Source organism: Protopterus annectens, chromosome 17.part0 (assembly GCF_019279795.1).
Source record: "Protopterus annectens isolate FY-2018-M chromosome 17.part0, PAN1.0, whole genome shotgun sequence".
In the NCBI taxonomy this organism is placed as follows: domain Eukaryota; kingdom Metazoa; phylum Chordata; order Ceratodontiformes; family Protopteridae; genus Protopterus; species Protopterus annectens.
In genome coordinates, this window is record NC_056751.1 from 581,860,455 (window position 1) to 581,879,322 (window position 18,868).

The following is an 18,868-nucleotide window of genomic DNA, read 5'->3' on the forward strand; positions in this document are numbered from 1 at the left end:
TATACTGAAATACATACGTGTAACATACTTACCACAAACTATAAAAATCAAAGTCAAGTATGATGCTAAAATAGCTAACCAAGCCAAAGACAATCATAAGGCATTTTTGGTCATGTTCGTAATCTCAAAAGCACAATGCAGCAATACGCTGAGCTGACTGTTAACAATGTTACCTACACTGAGCATGAGGATATAGCAAACCTACTGGCTGATAAATTTAGTTCTAACTTTACCTCTCTCTCTCCCCTCCTTCTGAGCCTCAAGATATACCTGAAACCTCCATCTATCACACCAAAGCCTAAAAATACAACATCGAGGAGTACTAACAATATTCCTGGATGCATCTTTAATAGCATGAAGCACAGCTTAGCCACACCCCTAACAGCACTAGCCTCCGTACAAGAATGGAGAACAGCTACAGTCATTCCCCTGCAAATGGGAGGACTTCCCACAGGCTCAAGCAATTACAGATCCATAAGTGTGACCAGATTCATATTCAAAGCAATGAAAGACTTATCATGGAATTAATAAATCAGGACATAGTGAACCTCCAACACTGGACCAATCTCAGCTAGAATTTGCCAAGGGCAGGTCATGACATGTTTATTCAACCTAGTGGATTTATTTGCAAAGGTCACCAAAGCAATGGATGAAGGCAAACAGTACATACCTTGATCTGGCCAAAACTTTTGACCAATTCTCCACTAAGGCATGGTAGAAAAGCTAAATAAACTGAGAATAAACCCCTGTGCCACCCACTGGATTGCACAATGGCTCACAGATAGGCTGCAGATAATCAAAATGGGAGAAGTTACCTCCTCCACAAAGCACTCACCACTGGATTCCCCAGGGCTCTGTGCTGGGATCTCTCCTGTTTGGCATCTACTTTTCTTTAGTAGAAGCCAATACCTAAGGTCTCTGGCTGACTAAGTTTGCAGATGACTATAAGCTAGGTGCAGTCACTGAATCCCCAGATGACTTATCTATCTTGCAAGAAGGTTTGTCTCAAATAAATAACTGGTATCAAAATCATGGTCTGAAACTAAATGCAAAAAAATGCATTATGATATCCTTTGGGAAGTCATATACCCCAGGGAACTACTACACTGACAATACTCCCTTAAGAACTGACCCAGTTGTTCAGGATTTGGGAACTTATGTGGACAGTGACCTAACATTTGACCAACATGTGTCTATTGTTGCAAGACAGTCCTTCTATATTGCACAGCTTATAAACAAAGGGATTGTGTCTAGATCTAGGGATATCATTGCTACCTTTACTCAGCCCCCATTAGGCCAGTCATTGAATATAATGTCCCCTTTGTCGTACATCTGTCCAGACACATGCAACAACTGGAATGCCCACAGAGATACCTTACTAAAAGGATACAAAGCCTAAACAACGTCCTACATGGACTGACTCAATGCCCTGTCACAACACTCAGTATCCTACAGACTGCTAAGAGGTGACTTGTGCCTGGCATAGGTTCATAGGTGTGTACTAGGCTAATGGCCCTGGAGCCTTTACAAGTCTAGCCCAAAGGATTACCCTGGCATCGTGCCACCCGACCTTAGTTACCAGTGTCTCTGTCGAGTAGAGCCACTGGAGTGATCCCCAGGGTGAATTTCTTATTTCCCATCCACGCATACATGGCATTCTCTGAGCCATTACTGATGGATTTTCTGCAAATCAGTAAGTCAAATGGCATAAAAAATACTCAGTCTAGGGATCTAAACCTCTTCTGCAACATCAACAGAATGGTTTGGAGGCATAGGTATATTTTGCAGGGGATACTCCTGCTGTGGAACAGACTCCCCATCCACATCAAAGTTCATCCCTATCCAGTTTCAAACACAACACAGATATATGGATGGGAAACAGAAAATTTACCCCAGGACTGCCCTCTGTACTACTAATGGACAGAGGCATCTCCTAATTGCGTTATCCCATGCATGGGTCCCCTCCAATTATACATGGTATGACCGCAGTTATTCTTATTAGAAGTAATATATAATTATCGACCATGGGATGGATAAGGCCAATCTATAACTAAATGGGATAGGTTATTTTAAGCACAAAAAGTGAAACTGGCTAGGCTCAAAATGGCCCACAAGGGCAGCTTGCCTAGTACTTATCTATGAACCTATAAGAAGTCTTTTAACAATAGACAATTACATTAATTTATGTTTACCAGGTAGTTCTTTATTTTTGGCCATTAGCTCCATTATACCCCTCTGGAAATATGACTTTAGTCTTGTGGAAGGGCTTGGGCTTCCTACGATCATCAACAGTAATTTTACCAGAGGTATTTTGTGTCACATCCTTATTAATCTCATTATAAGAGGGGAGGGGCCAAACAGCAATCCAAATAATTAGCTCCCAAGATGGTTCATTTAAAGATTTGAAAACCTCACCTGAAGCACAAATACTGCCATCCACCCTGAAGCCAGGCATAAGGATAGGGCTCACAGGTGAATGCTTTGTAGCCGGGTGACCCATCTAGCCAGAACAAGCTCATCAACTAATGTAAACAAGATCAGGACATATAAGGTGGGATTAGACTCTAGCAAGAGATACTAGCTCTTGGGACGTGGCATGTCACCTCACTGTTGGGGAAGGAGATGGAGATTGTGTAAGAAGCTGAAAAGTAAAGTTAGCTATAAGTGGTCTGACCTACACACATAGCACTGTTTCTGGAACCAGACTTCTTGACTATAGGTGATATTTGGAGTTGCCACATGGGAAAAGCCCCAGGTGGGCATTTTGTATGTGGAAACACTGTATAGATGCTGTACAATTGAATTTTCTACTGGAAGAGAAATCTTTGTATGACTAAGTCAGAGAAAGGAAAATGTTGTAAATGTCCACTTCACAGCTATTCAAAGTGTTCATCTTCATTGGAGACCATGGTTGGGTGTAGTACTTGACAGACAGCCACCTTCTGACTCTGTGTAGCTGCTGTGAATTCAGCATTTACGTGGACAAATATGGAGTTGCATAGAGGAATACCTTGGTTGATTTGAATCCAAGTAGTATTACTGGGTCTCTGTTCACTGTCCATAGTGGCTACCTTGTTCAAAAAAGAGGCTGCTCATCAGTATACCTGGTACCTAAGCATCTTGGGTAAGAGGCTGATATCTGTCTGTATGCTCATGTCATTGGTCCTGTGTTGTCTGTTCTGGACAAATGGGTCAAGAGAGGTGCTGAGCTGTTAAATGTTCACCTCTTGAAGAGCACTGAATCAGGTATCCAGGTAGTGGATGGAAAGACCAGGGAATCACATACATGCAAACAGATACTAAAGCTGTCCTGGGAATATTTGCCAGATGCTTCTTTATAGAATAACTTCAATTCCCACCTCCAGTACAGCTTCCCCCATCAGACCCCAGGACAGATTATGGATAAGGAGTCCAAATGGACTCTGTTCAAGACCACACTAGTTGTAGTTGTGGCAGAGACGAGTAGCTGTGGCTGAAATGTGGTTAGTGCTTCTCATGATGGTAGCCCTAGGACTGGCTGCAGTCCACCATGACAGAAGGTAGATTAAACAAAGGAGTCTTTTATGCAGTGAGAGCAAATAGCAGGTTCTCAGATTACATCATTAGGCAGGGGATGGGCCATCCAATGAGCCAGGTAGGTGGGGCATTGTTCAGACTATTCTCAGCAAATATGAAGAAATACTGACCTCCAATGCACCAGGGTCAGGGTTAGAAGTTGAAATAAATACTCAGAGGAACTCTAAACTCAACAGACTTGACTTATTTTCTGTCCTGTGAGGAGGCATTTAGAGAGGTAACTGGGTCCATTTTTCGATGTGATCACAGCAAAGATTAAGCATTACCATTGTGACAAGACTCCACGAGTGGAAGAGAGCTGTTCAAAAATACGAAGGTAGCTGGATACTGCTGGTTTACTGTGGTTAATGTAGCTTTTTAATGTTGCACTGATGAAAACAACTGTACCTATGGACTGGCAAAATGGGGTGGTCCATATTTTTCAAAAAGGAGAACAAGATGGGATGTTCCAGATATAAAAAGGCTCACATTCCTCAGTCTTCTTGGGAAATCTTACGTTGAGATGCTGGAAAGGACACATCACCAGGGATATAAGACTTTGATTCAGAAGGAGCAATACAGATTCCTTTCTGACTATGGAACCATTGATCAATATTTTGCCCGTGTACAGATACTGAAGGTGTTATGGATATTTACTAGTCTTGTCTACATGTGCATGTACATTGTAAATCTTGAGAAAGCATATGACCTTGAAGCCCATAGTGCTCTGAAGGAAGTGATACTGCAGTCAGGGAGATCTCTAGGTCATTGCCATATGCCATTTCAGCCCTGTATTTTGAAGAGTAAGATTCACATCTGAATTCTTAGTGTTACATTGCATGTTTATAAGATGGACACAGGAGTTTGCCAAATATATGTCTAGCCACCCCTCCTAGCTATAGAGTATGCAGTTTAGGAGCATAAGCATTGTATCTTTGTTATTTGCAGACTACATTGCCCTGCTGGCTTCAGGTGGGGTGGTTTGCCGCTGTGTGTGAAAAGGTTTCTTTCACATAAATACTCATTAAGTTAAGAAAGGCTGGACATTCCTCATATATATATATATATATATATATATATATATATATATATATATATATATATATATATACACACATATACACACACATATATATATATATATATATATATATATATATATATATATATATATATATATATATATATATATATATATATATATATATATATATATAGTGCTCACCATCACAGTCTGCATACTGAGGTTGACTAAATTCTTTACTTAGAGGGGGATGATTACATTTTCCACTTCTATAAATGATTTACAAAAAGCACATTTATAACATGGCCAGGTCTCCTTTTTATGAATGTCCCTAGCATCAATGTAATTCTGCTACTCCTTGTAGCAGAGGATCTGTTTTAATGTCCTGTTATTTCTGAAAGTGAAGTGGGGTGCCTGTAAAAACTGGTCTCCTAGCTTCTCTAAAGAAGATAATATACACCAATACTTCCTAATGATCTTTTGTATATCCAAAGCTCTCGTTTTATATCCTTGCTATCCATTACCATTAGTTCAACATCATTCCTAGCACCAGAAAAAAACTGGTCCCTGTCCAGCATTCCTTTTATCTATTACCATCTCCTTCGCATATTTAATTTCTTCCATTCTGTATTTCCTATACCTAAAATCTTTTTCCATAAAATCCAGCTGTTCAAGAAACAAAATATAATTTGTCACTAACCTATTCGGCCTTCTATATTGTTAAAATTAAAAGAAAATGAAAAGAAAGGATATGTTATCTTCTATTGGATATTAGAAGAGGAGTGGGCACAAACACTTTATACAAACATTCTAGGGACAAAGGTTTTGCTCATAGACTTAAGTTTGCAGTGCTAACTATTCTTAAACAAAATCTTAGAAGGGGGATGACATTGTTTCTTTAACTGAGAGGGAAGTGTATAGGTGGATTCCATTTTTTAGAGCTGACCACACCCCCGGTTTAAAGGTTTACCTTTATAATGCCGATCCTGATATGGGCGACTCGACTTGCGCGAAGGCCGAAATGCGATCGTCACCAAAGTCGACTTCCGAATGTGCGAACGGCAAAACCTCGCCCCTTTTTGGGTGTGGAGGTGTTGTGCGGCCGGTAATGTCGAACGTCGAATGTTTCGCGTCGAAGAAGTGGGCGTTCGACAAAGTGCAATCGCCTATTTAAAGGTAAACCAGTTTAAATGAAGCTGTGTCAATTAAATCTGTTATGAAATACAAACATTTTAAATGAAATTGTTGTATTTTAATTGGATGTTTTATAACATGTGACGGCGACCATTTGCTATTTAATGAGTATTGTATGTGAAAGAAACCTTTTAATGCCTGATGAAACACTGGTATGGTTTGAAAGTCCGTGTTTTTGATTTTTATTAAGCTCTGGGAATTTAATTGAGCCATTGGTGTTTTTTTGCTATAAGCTTTGGTTTTGCTCCTGCTGAGTTACCTTTACTTGCTAACTTTTGGATAACTCCAAATATTCCCTAAATGTCTTATATATACCTAAATAAGGTCTCCTCTTAAATGTCTATATGAGGCAATGTACTGATATTTTAGCTTTTCATAATAATTTAAATTTTCATATCCATGGATGCCCTTGGTATATTTCCAATGTACTCTTTCCAGTTTATCCATGCTTGTTTAAGGTTTCCATATTGTTATTCCATACTCATGTTTGGGTCTAATGTAAATAACAAACAAGATTCCATTAAAGAATCAATCACAAAACATAAATATCAACATAACTCTAAACCATGCTAGACTCTGTTCTTTTTTAACTGCAATGTTCTAGATACAGAAACCTTATCATTCAACACAGGTGGGGTGGCAGCATCCAGCAGCAATAGCCAACGCGATTGATTTAGTGATAGAATCTTTTAGAATTTTCCAAAAAGAATATTTAAAAGATTTTTTTTTAATATTATATTACAACATTTTAGGTACATTTTTAAATTTGATTAAACATGTGGTATTATGTATTATGTTTTATTTACACATTATGAATTAATTGTTACAGTTTATGGACTGATTAGTATTTAATTACTTTTTGTTTCACTTGTTATACACGTAAAGTGTTTTAAGTGACTCTATGTACAGTTCTGATGACATTTCAAGATTAGAAGGTAAAGAAAGCACTTAACTGTTCATTAAATCTCCTGTGTTGTATCCGATTTGCAACGTTATTTCATTTTTGGTTTTGATTTTTTTTCTACATGTTCTGAATTCTCAGATTGCTGAATACTTGTATTCCAAAGTTGTCCAAAGAATATATAAGGGACACTAGTTTCTAGGATTCTAAACATTACTTCTTATAAATATCCTGGCAGTGCAGGTGATTAGGGCTATGAGCAGCTTCCTGTAGTCAAAGATTTAAGCATCCATTTGCATATGGTGTGTCTTTGACAGTCACTTTAACCAGACAAAGCTCATGTCCATCAGGCTTATCCAATTAATAAATAAATAAATACACACACACACAGACACACACACACACACAACCAGCAGTTATAGTCCTCTTGTTGCAAACTCTCCAAATGCTTTCTTAGAAGAGCACCAACTTGTATGGAGGCAAAGCTAACTAGGACCTGCTCTGACTTCTTCAGTTTATATATCTTTAAAATAGAAACCCTCGGTTGTACCCTGTGGTCCCATAGCATGCAATACTTGTTTTCATGGATTTCGGGAAGATGACAAAAATGCAATTTGGACCTCTTGAGTGATGACAAACCAACACTATGTTAACCATAAAAGAAGGCTTGGTGAACAGTTCCACTTGTCCTTTTAGAAGGACTATGATGAACAATACATCAATGCCTGCAACTCTAATGTCCTTCTGGTAGACATGTCTGCCAGGAGAAAGGCTTTCTTTTAGTTAAGATACCTCACAAAACAGAAACTGGTTGTGAAAGAGCCTTTCCCATTCTCTTCCCATTCTTTCTCAGGAAATTCTAATCCCAAAGAGGAACAGACTTCTTTTTGTGTAGCTCAACTTCCTTAAAAAAGTTTAACAGGACAAAATTTCATGATCATTTCCCAAGGAACACAAGCCAACAAGATGAAAAATGGAAGAGCAATATAGCCTTAGTACAAGAAGTGGAACAAAATCAAGCACATTATGGAAGACGATCTAAGGGGAAAAAGACTACTGCCTTGACAGAAAAAGCTAAATCTATTCATTTAGACAAGTACAACTTTATGGCAGTAGGCTTTCTAGCATCTTATGAAACTTGGGAAGCCTAGGAGATGAGGCTATACTGCAGATGAAAAAATCTAAGCCTCTGCACCACAACATGACTGGGCAAGGAAAGATGAAGAAGCTTTCTCTGCTGCTACCTACAGAAAGTTTTCCCCGAGAAGAGGTCAAAGACACTGGACTGCATTCTTAGAAGACTGGGGAAAGGTTTGTTATGTAAAGACCATTCGTAAGTATAACACGTCAGGGACTGTAATCAGGAGGCTCTTTACTTATGCATGCTTCCAGCTCCAAAGGGCATTCTAGATTATTTCATGTTATTCTCTTGTTGGGTCCACTGTGTCTTCTTGAATGCAAATCATTTATCAATATTAAAAGAAGACCTGCAGAAAAAGAAGACCTCTTCCCTTCAGTTTTTGATTAGGAAGAGATTTTTTTTCTCTCTCTCTCTGATTGTAGTCAATGACAATCTGAAGCTATGTTAAGTTTTTGTGACAAGACTATCTCATGTGGAATAGAATTCAGAAGGATCCTCAAGTATTCAAACTTGCAGAGCAGTATTGGCACAAGTGGAAGGTGGCAAAGGTTAGGAGTGAAGGTCATGAAGAACAACTCTAACAAAGCTTAGAACAGAGTACAACATTTTATCAGGGGTTTTATGTTTTATTTTATTTATTTATTTATATTTTGTTAACCAGATTTGGCTCTTTGTGCCATGTCCACTTTCAGGGTAACTCAAGGGGAAAAGTTCCCAATATTTTACAAAATGACATAAAAACACAACCAAAAGCTTTCATTACTGCAGCAAAGTAAAAACACAGATGATTTTATTCTGTGAATATGACACAGACAATAAGAGTAATACATTTCAGAGTAGGTTAGTGTTCAGGAAAGAGACCAGAAATGTATTAGGCAGGACACGTTATAATCAAAGGGGTATATGACACAGAAACTGAATGGCAATTAGCTCAACAGTGTGTTCAAGTAGAAAAACATGTTGGAGTTTGTGTCAAATTACCTTTTTAGACACCTTTTTCAAATTACCACTTAAGACACAGGCGTACATACATGAAAAGAAAGGAAAAACTACATTAACATTTTTCATTTAGATACATTATACATTACATTTATGTTTTCTTTCATTTAGCCATGCATTACATAAATTGCTCAATTATTGCCTTTCTTTAAACTTCACTCCTCCCTCTGAACATTTTTGTGCATGTATTGTTCCCACCAAATTCATATATTTCTATATAATTTGCTCCTTCTGTATTATAAATATCCCATTTCCAGTTCTTTTATGTCTTTTACAATATTTAATACTTCAAATACAGATAGTTTAGATTTTGATTTCCATGTTCTAGTAATTGCTTTTTTGGCAGTAAACAGAATTTAACTTCTAGGCAATTTCGATCCTGTGTCCCAACTCAAAAAATTAAGTTCTTTAGTTACAGCCATTTACTTCTCCAATATTTCTGATAGAGTACTCTATAGGGATTTGTTTTAAATTTGCCAACTCATAACACTCCCAGAAAACATGTTCCAACTTACCTCTTTCTTCCCCATTACACCTCCAACATTTGATATCTACAGTCTGTTTGGGGGATACGAATACCTATACATACACTTCCAAACAAAAATCCTAAACCTTTTGGACATTACTGCACACTTAGGAGCCGTATGCATGTCTTCCCATTGCTCCCTTGTGAACTGCTTTTCCATTCTCTGTCTTTTCTCACTATTAGAGCCCCACTAGTAATCAGCATTATTATTCCCCTTTTTCTTTGACACTGATATTCTGAATATCTATCCTGAAATCCATTCTTTGTTAAATTCACATATTCATTTTTTTCCAAATGCATCTCCCGCAGCATTGCTATTTGCACTCTGCATTTCTTAATATAATTTATTTATTTATGAATATATCAGCATATATGGGTGCAAAACTTGCACCCATAGCTGTATTCTTAAGCTGATGATAACATATATTATGAAAATAACACACATTACAATAGAGACCAAATTTCAAAAGTCTTAATAAAATTTTGTAATTCCTCTGTAAACAAATCAGTATGTAATATTCAGGAGCTGCTAAACCACCAGTATGGGGAATGCTGGTGTATAAAGATCAAACATCCACTGTACACAATAAAACCTTATATACAAAATGTATACTACCCATAGGTTCACAGGTTAAAAGGGAAGAACTAGGTTAGCTGCTCTTCTGGGCCATTTAAAGCTTAGTCAATTTTCCTTTTTGTGCTTGGAATAACCTATCTCATTTGACTATAGATTGGCCTTACCCATCCCATGGTCAATAATTATATATTACCCTTAATAAGAATAACTGGGATCATTCAGTAGATAATTTGAGGGGACCCATGCATGGGATAAATCATTTAGGAGCTGTCTCTGTTCATTAGTGGTACATGGAAATTTTCTGTTTCCAATCTACAAATCTAAGTTGCTTGAAAATGGACAGTGATGGACTTTGTTTTATGTTGATGGGGAGTCTGCTCCACAGCAGCGGTTTCATCTGCTGGATATACCTGTCCCTCCAAACAGTTCTATTGATGTTGCAGAACAGGTTTAGATCTCTAGACCAAGTATTTCTGATGTCATTTGACTTGCTGATGTGCAGTAGATCCATCAGCAATGTGTCAGTGGATGCCTTGTATGTCAGACATAAGTCACCTCTTAGCAGTCTGTAGGATACCGAGTACGGTGAGAAGGCACTGAATCAGTCCATGTAGGACATGTTGTTTAGGCCTTGTATCCTTTCAGTAAGGTATCTTTGTGGGTGTTACAGTTGTTGCATATGTCTGGACAGATATATGCCAAAGGGGACAATATATTCAATGATTGCTCTAATGAGGGCTGATTAAATGGGGCCAATGACATCCCTAGATCGCGACACAATCCCTTTGTTTATAAGCTGTGCAATATAGAAGGACTTTCTTTCAACAGTAAATACATGCTGGTCAAATGTTAGGTAACTGTCTACATAAGTTCACAAATCCCTAAAAACTGGGCCATCTCTTAGGGGTGTATTGTCAATGTGGTAGTTCCCTGAGCAAAGTGACTTCCCAAACTACAATAATGCAGTCCATGATTTTGGAACCAGTTATTTATCTGAGACAAACCTTCTTGCAGGATGACTAAGTAATTTGGGGATTCAGTGACTGCTCCTACCTTAAAGTCATCTGCAAATTTACTCAGCCAGAGCCCTTTGGTATTGATTTTTACTTCAGGAAAGTAGATGCCAAACAGGAGAGGTTGCAACACAGAACCCTGGGGGGACTCCACTGGTGACTGGTGTCTTTGTGGTGGTAAATTCCCCTATTTTCATTATCTGTATACTATCTGTGAGCAATTTGGTAATCCAGCTGGTGAGAAAGGAGTCTATTCTCAGTTTATTCAGCTCATCTACTATGCTTGAGTGGAAAATTGTGTTAAAAGCTATGGCCAGGTCAAGGTAAGTGGTGCATACCATTTTGCCTTCATTGATTGCTTTGGTGACCTTTTCAAAAAAATCCACCAGGCTGAGTAAGCATGACCTGCCCATGCTGAATCCAAAATGAGACAGGTCCAGTGTTTTGAGGACCCCATGCCCTGATTGATTAATTCCATGATACGCCTTTCCATGGCTTTGCATATGAGGCTGGTCAGACTTATAGGTCTGTAATAGTCTGGTCGGTGGAGGTCCTCCCTTATACAGGGGAATTACTATAGTTGTTCTCCATTCACTTGGCACAAGACCAGCATGGAGATGGAGAATGAACAGTGTTGTTAGAGTTGTGGCTAAATTGTGCTTCATGCTATTTAAGATGCATCCAGGAATATTGCCAGGATCCATTGATGCAATATTTTTAGGAGGAACAGAGCGAAATGAAATGCGAGAGAGTAATGGCGGCCTTCTCCAGCCTCAGGAAAGTACAGTTTTGTACCTACCATAAATGTAGATGTTCGAAGATCCACATTGCTGCAGTCCTTACTTATGGGTAGTCCGCTGTCCTCGGTCGGCCCGAATACCAAAGTATTAGGCTGACGTCGGTCATGGGCGCACAGCCCTGACATCAGAGCATCAGGGTATAAAAGCGCATGACCGACGTCATATCCTCAGTCTTTTCTTGCCCCAGATGTCAGAAGGCCCTAAAAGAAAGGCCACAGCCAAAAAACAGAATACCTTCCCAAAAGATATGCCCAACTACAGCCATCACCCAAACCATATAACCATGCTAAGCTACAGAGGGGAAGGAGGGAGGGAAAATTGGACTGCAGCAATGTGGATCTTCGAACATCTACATTTATGGTAGGTACAAAACTGTACTATGTTCTTCATCTCACATTGCTGCAGTCCTTACTTATGGGTAGAATCCCAAAGCAACGGGAAAGGGAGGTTGGAAAAATCATAAAGCATTAGGGGCTGCTAAAATGCCCTGTAAAATTGCAGTGGCAAATCCAGCCCTAGACTTAGAATAAAGAGGAAGGTGGTAATGTTTAGAAAAAGTATGCACTGAACTCCAAGTGGCTGCTTCCAAAATATCCTTTGTAGCTACCCCCCTTAGAAAGGCAGTAGAAGTTGCAGTAGCTCTAGTGGAATGAGGTCTGATTCCAGTAGGAATCTCCTTACCATGATGGGAATAACAAAAAGAAATACAAAACCCAATCCATTTAGAAATAGTTTGTTTCGAAACAGGTCTACCTTGTGAAACCAAAGCAAAAGAAACAAATAACTGCTGAGACTGTCTGAACTCCTTGGTTCTGCTCAAATAATAACGCAACTGCCTGTGAATATCCAAAGTATGCAAAATCTTCTCCCCTTTATTTTGAGGATTTGCATAAAAAGTAGGCAAATGAATAGTTTGGTTTAAGGCCACACTAGAAACCACTTTAGGCATAAAGGAAGGATTAGTACGCAAAGATACCCTATCCTTATGAAAAATCAAGAAAGGCTCCACTGCCATAAGGGCCTGTAACTCAGAAACCCTTCTTGCAGAAGTGATGGCCAACAAAAAAGCAGTTTTCCATGACAAATACTTTAACTCGGCAGTAGCTGCAGGCTCAAAAGGTTGTAGAGTAAGCTTTTCCAACACAAAATTGAGATCCCAAGCAGGAGTAGGAGCTCTACGTGGGGGTCTTATGTTCTTTGCCCCTCTGAGAAACTGTTTAAACAAAGGATGAGAAAATAAAGGAGGGTCACAGTCATAATTAGCCGAAATGGCTGCAGCATGAACCTTTATGGAGGAGAAGGACAAACCTTTGTCCAATAACTCAGTAAGATATTGTAAGGAAGCACTCAAATTAGGCTTGGAAACATCAAAGTCCTTCCCTTTGCTCCAAATAAAAAATCTCCTCCATTTATCAGCATAAACTTTCCTTGTACTAGGCCTCCTGGCCTCCAAAATAACATTCAAAACTTGTTGTGGAAGCTGAGAACCTCCAGAATCTAAAACAGAATATGCCAGGCTGTTAGATGTAAAGACTGAATTCTGACATTGAGAAAGTGATTGCCCTCCTGAGACAAAAGGTGTGGAATCAACGGCAGAGGCCATGGAGGCTCTCGGACCAAACTCCTCAGTAGTGGGTACCAGTGTTGTCGAGGCCAATCCGGTGCTATCAGGATCATGGATGGCTTGTCTTGTCTGGCCTTCAAGAGAACCTTGGGCAGAAGAGGTAGAGGTGGAAAGGCATATACATGAAGATTGTTCCAACTGAATGACAGAGCGTCCACCTTCCAAGCTGTGGGATGAAACCTTTTTGTGCAAAACTTTGGCAACTGGTAATTCAGTGGAGAAGCGAACAGATCTATGTCTGGAGTTCCCCATGACACTGTCAACTTTTGAAATACCTGAGGATCCAATTTCCACTCGTGAGGATCCACTATTTGTCTGCTCAATACATCTGCTAAGGAGTTCTGTGCTCCTGGTAGAAATCTTGCCTGAAGATTGAGGTTGTAACTGAGAGCTGTTTCCCACAAAATCATCGCTTGTCTGCAAAGAGGGTACAAATGAGTTCCCCCTTGCTTGTTGATGTACCACATGACAGTTGTGTTGTCTGTTAGAATCAACACCTGCCCTGGGTGAAGTAAATCCTTGAAAGCCATCAATGCAAATTGTACTGCTAACATCTCCTTCAAGTTGATATGCAAATGTTGAAGTCTGGCAGGCCATGTGTCTTGCACCCATTTTCCATTGAGGTGTGCTCCCCAGGCCTTGTCCGAGTCATCCGTCGTTAGAATCTGACTCGCCTCTGGTCGGGTCACAGAGAGTCCCTTGTTTAGGTGACATTCCTGAGCCCACCACAAAAATTCCTTCTGAATGCAAGGTATTATCTGAATGACAGTGTCTAGATCCTGGCAGTGTTGTGTCCATAGATTTTTGAGATACCATTGAAGCTTCCTCATATGCAATTTGGCATTGGGAAGCACCAGAATACAAGATGCCATGAACCCCAAGGCTTGAAGGACTGTCCTTGCAGTCAGCCTGGACTGTAGAGACATTTGATGGAAATAAAGTGAAAGACTTTTCTGTTTGTCCGGGGTCAAAAAGGCCATCTGGGAAGCTGTATTCAGTCTCACACCCAGAAAGCACATGTCCTGAGAGGGTACTAGACTGGACTTTGTTTCATTCACAGAATACCCTAGGCATCTTAACACTACCATCACATACTGTAGATGCTGAAGAAGCTCGTCCTTGTCTTGTGCCATAATCAGGCAATCGTCCAAATAAGGATAAATTTGTATTCCTTCCATCCTGAAAAAGGCTATCACTGGAGCCAGAACCTTCATGAACACTCTGGGCGCAGTAGATAAGCCAAAGGGCAATGCAGAGAACTGATAATGTAAATTTCCAGCTCGAAAACACAGGTACTTCCTGCAACTGGGCCTGATAGGAACATGAAGATAAGCCTCTTTTAGATCCAGAGTTACCATCCAGTGATCTTTTCCCAGCAGAGGCAAAAGCTGTTGTAATGTCAACATTTTGAACTTTGGAATTTCCAAATAAGTGTTGAGGAGAGATAAATCCAAAATCGGTCTCCACATGTTCCCTTTCTTTGGTACTAGAAACAGGCGGGAATAAAACCCTAGACCCACTTCTGAAGGAGGTACTGGCTGTATGGCTCCCATGTGAAGAAGCAATGAAATCTGTTTGTGAGCCTCCATCCTTTGCTGAGGAGGAATGTCTGGCATACCTTTGAAAGGAGGCAATGTATGGAAATAAAACTTGTAACCTTTGTTTACAATGTCCAACACTCATTTGTCTTGGGTGATTAAAAACCAATTTTGCTTGAAGAGAGCTAGCTTTCCTCCCAAAGGAGCTGCCAGGCAAGAAGAATCTGGCAGCTGAAAATGCAGGTCATTGGGCCTGTTTACGAAAGGACTGGCCCCTACCCTCACCAGCAGATTGAGCAGGCGAACTCCATGTTCTAGGCCTAAAGGTACTCTGAGCTCTGCCCCTACCACGCCTAGATCTACCCCTAGACTGGGAATCAGAAGAAGGGTACGTCCACCCCTTAGCAGGCCAATTTCTACTAAACTTAGGAGGTTGAACCTGCAAAAAATCTTTAACAGTCTGCATAGACTTAGCCTTGTCCTCCATTTTCTTCAAAACAGACTCCACAGGGGGACCAAACAAAACTTCAGACTGTAAAGGGGCATCCAGAATTCTAGACTTAACATGCTCAGATAAATTCTGATCCTTAAGCCAGGCATGCCTACGAAGAACTGAACCAGTGGCAGCCACTCTAGAAGAAGCCTGCAAAGCATCAAAGCCACACTGCAAAGAATGTTTCCCCACCTGTTCAGAAACATGCACCAAATCTTGAAATTCTTTACACTCTATGCCCTCTGCCAAAGCATCCACTTTAGATTTTAGCTGAGAAAGGAGGAAATTCTGATATTTCAACATATGAAACTGGCAATTTAAAGCCCTCATGGCTAAAGTAGAAGAGGTGTACACCTTCTTACCCCATCTGTCCAAAGCTCTAGCTTCCTTGTCCAGAGGAACCGGATTCTTTACAACAGAAGCCCTAACACCCTTAGGCCCCTGACTAATAGTTTCTGGGTCCGCCCTAGGACTCTTATATAGGTACTTATGAGCCTCAGGTACCCTATAATACCTGTCTGGTTTAACTGGTGCAGGAGGCATAGAATCTGGATTAAATGAGGCCTCCGAAAAAACATCCTGAACAACATCCAAAACAGGAGGAATAGCCAAGGGTCTGTGCTGTGGTAAAAACAAGAACTCTCTAAGCCTCTTTCTGGAATCTGAGTAATCCTGTCCTTCCCACTTAAAATGTTCCCTCATAGAGTGTAAGGTTTCTGAAAATGAAAAATCCTCTGGAGGGGAAGCAGAAGGAGTAGAATCCTCTGCATCTGAATCCGAATAAGGAGGAAAATCTTGAATATCTTCAGCAGAAGACTCAGAATCATCTGAGGCCTGCTCCAAAATTTCCAACTCTGGCTCTACCCTGGGCCTCTTATCAGGAGGGGGCATGGAACCTCTAATTAAAGTAATCAAATCTTCTGCCATTTTAAGCATATGCTTCTTAGGTACAGACCCTGAAGAACCAGAACTAACTCCAGAAGAAGGCAAAACAGACCTGCCCTTAGAAGGAGCCCTAGAAACAGTAGCAGAAGGCCTAACCACCTTAGGCAAAGAAGGGAGAATAGTAACCTGAGAGGCCCCTTCAGCCTGACCTGACTCCTGTGAGGCCACATCCTGTAAAATCAAGGTTTCCCCCTGAGACTCAACAGAAACTTCAGCTGGATCCACCTGTTCCACTGCAGTCTCTAAAGGACCGGCGTCCGAAATGGATGAATCATCCTGTCAAGGCTTTACAGATTTGTCTTTACGCTTCTTAGTGGAAGCGGGCGTCGGAGGATCCGACGGCATATTATAATTACACCGTTTGCCAAAGACTAACCTAGCGCAATCTAGCCTTCTCTTAATAGTGCGCTTATTAAACCTAGCACAAAACCGACACCCAACTACGTCGTGCTCCGGTCCCAAGCAAGGGATACAAAGTGAATGGTAATCCCTATGCGGTATCTGCTTCCCACAAGAAATACAATTATTCACTTTTTCTGACATCCGGTAAATAACTGAGGCAAGAAAAAACAAAAATGTTCCCCAACGGGGTACTTAGCCAACTTGGTATGTCTGAAACTCCGAAAACGAAAAATTTCAGAAAGCCGAACGGCACTTGCAACGCTGCTTCTGCATCGGACCATGCGGCAAAAAAGACTGAGGATATGACATCGGTCATGCGCTTTTATACCCTGACGCTCTGATGTCAGGGCTGTGCGCCCATGACCGACGTCAGCCTAATACTTTGGTATTTGGGCCGACCGAGGACAGCGGACTACCCATAAGTAAGGACTGCAGCAATGTGAGATGAAGAACATCTATCAGACAGTGTTGTTTCACATTTTAAGAGGTCTTCCAACTCTTCTGAGGGTCGAGGGCGAGAGAATGAGGAGGAGTATCTTTGTTGTGGAGCTAAGCCTAAAAGGACTGTTCCAAAGCATACTTATGCAGCAGTTTCTGGTAATGCAGCACCAACAGGTACCAGTGACATTCGGGTACATATTACAACTACTAATGACAGTGTGCATTCTGCTAGACACTTATGTACCATAAACAATGACTTTAATAATATTCTAAAGTCGGAATTTATGTTTGGGAAAAGTAGAGACTCTGCATTTAACCATAAGAACTGTTTACCAACTGATGCTGACAATCAAACTGCTTTTCCTTTTTTAAAGGAAAAGATTTTACACATGGAGAAAAAACTTGGGCACATTAAATGCTTACAGACAGATAATGCATATTTTAATAAATGTATTGAATTTAAGATTGTACCAAAAGGAATTAGAATTTTTAAGGAACCTATGGGTTTAGAGTTAAATGAAGAAATAATTAATTAATTTAACTCATTATTTGACAGTTTTGGATTTGACTACATGCGTTTTTTAATTAAACACAATGATGCTAAGTTAAGTAGACTATTATCTGAAGTTGAGCTTTTAAATGTTGATATCACCCAGGACTTAATTTTTGATCAATGGAAATAGTTTTATCAAAAGCAATTTAGTATTGTTAATAAATGCAGTGGTACTTTATTTAAGAGAAAAGAGAAGAAAATTGAAAGGGACATTTCCCAGTATAGTAGAAAGCCTATATATATGGAAAGAATATAAAATGGAGAATGCTAGTGGTGGGAAGAGAACATTAATGACCATAGGCAATCTGAGCATTTTAGACATGATAATTCACAAAGGAAGTGGTATAATTATGCCCATACCCTCAAAAAGTTTTTTTTTTGGGGGGGGGGCAACCAAAGGCACACACAGACCAAGGAAGTTTATTGGGACTCAGGTCAGGGAGTGGGCCGGTCCCAGTATCAAGGGGGAGTACATTGAGCATATTACTCCAAGAACAAGGTGAGATTTTAATCACAAACTAGGTTATTTATAGCTACAAAAATTTTAACATTTTCAACTACACTGGTTGTGAAGTGACAAAGGATTATTTCTCCCTGTTATCTAAAGGGCTGAAATATATACCTACTACACATTTTGATTTAGTAGACACATTGATTGAGATGAAACTTTTTATTAGGAAACAAAACCTGGCCATTCAATTTAAAGATAAGGCCCAGCAGATTCCGGTATCTACTATTAAGAAAAAGAGCAGATACAACCCTCCCTTACACCCTTCTTTACAAACATTTGACAAGCTAGTCACACAGGACATATAAAAGGCTTATGAAGCTATAAAAGTGAAAAGGAGAAAGGCATACAACTTGAGTAAATCTGAAAGGGAGATTTTTCAGAAACTAAGTCAAGACACAGATATAAGGTTTATGAAGCCCAACAAGGGAGGGGGTATTGTGCTGTATAACCAAATGGATTACTTAAAGAAGATGCATGACATTTTAAACAATTTGGAAGTATATGAGCCTATATCACTAAATGAGATACATATAGCATATAGACATAAAGATTTGGAGTTGAAAGAATACTTGATAGATCAGAGGATTACTATGGATATATACAATTTCCTTAAAGTTAAGAACCCCCTACT

The 18,868-nt window shown here is 39.8% G+C and overlaps 1 protein-coding gene across 1 annotated transcript in view; it reads right to left on the reverse strand.

The window, feature by feature from the left end:
• LOC122791693 (NACHT, LRR and PYD domains-containing protein 3-like) overlaps positions 1–18,868 on the reverse strand; it is a 504,613-nt gene that overhangs the window by 2,194 nt on the left and 483,551 nt on the right. The gene's annotated exons all lie outside the window — the stretch shown is intronic.